Source organism: Euprymna scolopes, chromosome 14 (genome assembly GCF_053919585.1).
Source record: "Euprymna scolopes isolate OS-2025 chromosome 14, ASM5391958v1, whole genome shotgun sequence".
NCBI classification, from domain to species: Eukaryota; Metazoa; Mollusca; class Cephalopoda; order Sepiida; family Sepiolidae; genus Euprymna; species Euprymna scolopes.
In genome coordinates this window covers 117,961,244-117,966,084 of record NC_136495.1, presented here as the reverse complement: position 1 = coordinate 117,966,084, position 4,841 = coordinate 117,961,244, and positions in this window count along the sequence as shown.

Sequence of the window (4,841 nt, the reverse complement as noted above, 5' to 3'; positions counted from 1 at the left end):
TCATTTTTGAGATGAGCATTATATATATTAATTTATTTTTATTTCGGACTACTAGTCTCATCTTTATTATTTAAATTAAAGATGAGACTAGTAGTCCGAAATAAAAATAAATTAATATGTGTTTTTGTATAAGAAAGGCTTTTTTGAGGGATTTTCGAGAATTACTCCCTAGATTATAATATCTACGATTTGCAAACGGACGTCGTCTCCACATTTATTTTGACCGACTTTTATGAAATTTTCGCTATTCTGTCTTTTCGCATGTTTGTTCATCTTTTTTTATGAATAAAGTGAAACTCAACAAAGCAAAGCCGTCAGCGGCCTTTCATGCCAGGACGTCCTGAAAGCTTTGATCAATGTGAGGAAAACCCTTCATATCAAACAATTGCTATTCATTTAAGAGTTCCCTCTTTTTGGGGGAGCTGGTTTTCCCCAACATCGTGGGGAAACAAATAAATGAAATGGTGGAAAGCTTAACTAACCTTCAGCCAACGTTCATTTCTGAACCTGCGTGATTCTTAACTTATTTGTGCAAGTCAACTTTTTGATTGTCATCACTAAATTTGAACGCTTTTCACTTCCTGTGGCGTCATAGCATAGCGATAAGATGTCAGTTTTTTTTTTCACTTTCTTTTCCGCCTTCGTGTTGCTGGTTTGAGCCTGCCTGCCTACTACCACATTTTTTTTTTCCAAACACCCAGGCAACACCGGGCACCCCTACTAGTCTTTAATATAAATCTCACCTGTCTGTTTAAATATATGTATATATGTCTGCCTAAAACTTTCGATGGATTTTCACACGATTGGTATCGTTTTGAAGCTCGACCCTTCGGATGACAAATATCCAAAAATTGGCTAAAAACATTAATTCCTTCATGCTCAACTGGAACTTTTCTACAAGAAGAAGTCACTTTTTTCACCGATATTTTCGAAAGTCATCGCCTCTTTTCGATTGTCTAGCCTTTATTTAAACCTTCGCCACTTCTGGTTTGGCGATGGGAGAAACAGCAAAGACGTCAGGTTTTTTTTTTTCACATTCTTTTCCTCCTTCGTGGTACAAGTTCGAGCCTGCCTGCCTACTTGCCTGCCTAATACCACTTTTTTTTTTTTGCTCAACACACACCTCCAAACACCCAAACAACGCCAGGCACACAGACTAGTAATACATAAATACCAAATGTTGCCACTCTACCAATATTTCCATGGCAGGTGCTCGACTGATACTCATCCTTCTACCAACACTATAAAGAACTTTTCTTTCTACCTCTGTATACTTAAAATCAAACAGAACTCCCATGAACAAAGTTGCTTTCCACGAACACACTTGTGAAACACATAACTGCAGGAATGTTTCTCTACAGACTACAACATAATCGTTTTCAGAAGTCTAATGTCGATATGTCATATGGGCTTGTGAATTAATCGCAATTCTCAATCCTTTGATAGCACTTTTCCATCGTCCAATTGAAATTCACAAAGACCTTTAGCCTCGAGTAGTTTTTGGCCTTAGTAACTGATGAACTATTAGTATATAAAGAAGTTCTTTAACATAAACAAGCTTGAAAATCATTCGTTCATTTTATTGGCCTTGAGGCTTTCCTGTGATCGTAATGGATGACTACGCTATAAATATTTTGCTGAGCACTCCCGCATGACGTAGGCCTAAAGGCAGTATATTCAATATCTTTTAAATTTCTGTTCGGACCCACACAGGCTTAAGAAAATAGAAGACATCATCAAAAGAGATTCATTTAAGTAAATTTCATCAATTGTAATTTAGAATAGTCATTGTTGATTTCTTTGAGAATCAGAAATAATTGTTACAGAAGACTTTTTAATACTAAAATGGATAGTTATGTCCTACTCATAAACAGGCACATTCGAGTCCTGCTGTAGACATTTGCATCTACATATCGCATGCAATGATACTTGAGGATCACAATTCTGAACATTTGAGATGAGGTATAATTGCTTGCATTATTTGAATTAATCAGACAATTGTTCCCATTTTGAGGGTTATCTGCACAACGTTTCGGTCGATGTAACCTACAACCTTCTTCAGGTATAAAAATCGTCATGTTTCTACACAACGTTTGAAGTGATGTAATCTCAAACCTTCTTCAGGTGTAAACGTTGCCATGTTTCTGCACAACGTTTCAGTCTATGTAACTTCCGACCTTCTTCAGGCGCAAAATTTGACATGTTTCTGGACAACGTTTGTTTTTACGTTTGAGAAAATATAGCCACATTTAAGATGTGGTTTTATGGTAATCGGGGCAAAATAACAATTTTATAGTTGAATATTTCGAGATTTATAAAGAATCGGAATCAGAATCGGTAATTGTATCAGAATCGGGAATTTAGTACGGAATCAGTAATTGTATCGGAATCGGGAAAAATATTGGAATTGTCTCATCATTAATTAGTACACAGTGCAGTGCAAATATTTCAGAGCTACTACCAACCCATTTGGAGATAATTTATGAGAACATGCTAATATGGACAGGCATGCAAACGTCCTACTATATATAGGCACATTTAGGTCCTGCTATAGACAGCTACATTCATATATCTCATGCACAAATGTTTAATTTTGTAAAGATTTAACCCCAGAAGATGTTTTCTTTTCCACTTGAGGATTATTTGTAGACTTTCTGATTAATTATTGAGAGTTTTACAGCGATTTTAAAATCATTGGTTCACAATAAAACTTCTTATTTTGTTTTCAATGTTTCCTACAGGTTGGAACGATAAATTTGTCGCCCTAAAGAAACCAACACTACAGCTTTATTTTAAAACTTTTATTGAAAAATCAATTCAGGTAACTTGATTATGTAGGAAAGTTGACCTCTATTCACTCTAGCAACCTTCAGCCTCAATCATCACCTCGATATAGGTCAGGAACTGGGAGCTTGCCTTTTTCACAAGTGCCAGCCGGAGCTTGGTAAATTCTTAGTGGATGGCGGCAATCAGGCTGGCTTTGGTGCTGTGGGAGGTCATGTTGGTGATGCTCTCGACGTATGACCAAACGAAGTAGTCCAGCAGGTTCAGGTGGAGAGAGGAGGGAGGGGGTCAGTGACAAAAGAGTACAAAGTTTTGTACTCTTTCTGAAGCCAAGCCTGGGGCTCTTTGGATTTGTGGGCTGGCACCAAGTCCTGCTGCCATATCCAGGGTCTGCCAATGGCTACCTGATTGTACCAAGGGATCACCACACTTTTCAGCACATCCAGGTACATTTTGGTGTTGACTTTCAAGCCGACTTCAAAGATGTGAGGTGGCATGATGTGGCCTTCACTTGAAACTACACCAAAGACCATAACTGTGGCTGGAAACTTTATTGAGTTGTGCCCTCAAGAATTGAACCGTCCAGATTTGCATTTTGAGGGTGTTGGTTCTGTTGTCATAACTTGGATCGGTAGAGAGCATGAGTTGTACAGTGGCACATCTCCGATCTTGCTTGTTGAATATTGTGTCACTTTCAGATACGATAGAAGGCCCCTATCGCTCTTGCGATTTGTGCACAACTGGCCAACTAGTAGATGGTCTGCAACAAAAAAAACAAAAAAAAAACGGCTGTCATGAAACAGAATGATGTCATCGTTCCAGTCTGTCGTTTGTGTGTGTGTGTGTGTATGTATATATATATATATATATATATATATATATATATATATATATATATATATATATATTATTTTTGTTGTTGTTCACAGACTGTATTAGTGTGCCATGCAAACATTTAGATGACATTATCGAGCAATTAGATATAATGGTTAAAGTGTTAAACTGTTCATTAACAGGCCAAAAGATTAGAGCTTACTCTTTGGTTAAGTTATACCAAAGACTTAAAAAATTATACTGTATGTCCTCTTGCAAAGCATTCAGCATTATAAGGTGAAGATTAAAGATAAGTGGAATAATTCAAGGAAAAGGGTGGCATCTTACTCTACAATAAAGAGGGAACCTTTAGGTTTCCCTCAACTATGGTCAATCTATTTAATTGTTACTATCAAACAATGAATAACTCTTTATAAAATAAAAATTATAAGTGGTGCCTTTTTTTGACACCCAGCATTTTTTTTGGTTTTGTTTTTTGTTTTGTTTTTTAATTATCTGATTTCATGTTTCAAAGCCTCGTTAATTTCTCTTTCGTCAATTGCAAGTTTTTTCTCCTTCGTGTTCCATCAATCTGATATTTTCTCAAAATGGATGGCGAATCATATTGAATCAACAAATTGCATTTACTGCTTAATGGAAAACGCTTTTAAGAGAAAATCAACCGTAATTTCTACTGTAAAGATATATTTTGAACGTGCAAAAAAAAAAAAAAAAAAAAAGAAATACTAAGAAAAAGTGCCACTTCAATTTTATCAGTGAAAACTTAAAGCTAAGCATGCATAAGAAAAAAAAAAATCACAATGCAAATGCCTGAGTTAATGCAGAAGGCTCGTATTTTTCTTAACATCTTTTTGTATTGCCATTATATTGAGCTCACATTGAGACTTACAAAAACGTAGTGTGATATTCCATAGCTGCCTCCATAATGTAATGTTGCATGCCAGCGAGTGCTGGCCTTTCAGAATTCAGGACAGGCAACAATTTTTGCATAATAAGCAAGCCATGCTTTGCTGGATATGCCATACACAGAATACAGAGCATGTCAGCAATTCTCATCTTTATAGAAGATTCTGAATCCCATTTGTGGATGTAGCATTATGGTCATATCAAGCACAATGGTGGCTGGATAAACAGAATCTGCATCATGGAAGTTGATGGTTTGTCTGGCATTGGCCACCCAGGAAAGAACTGAGCTGCAACTATCAAGAGGAACTTGAAAGTTT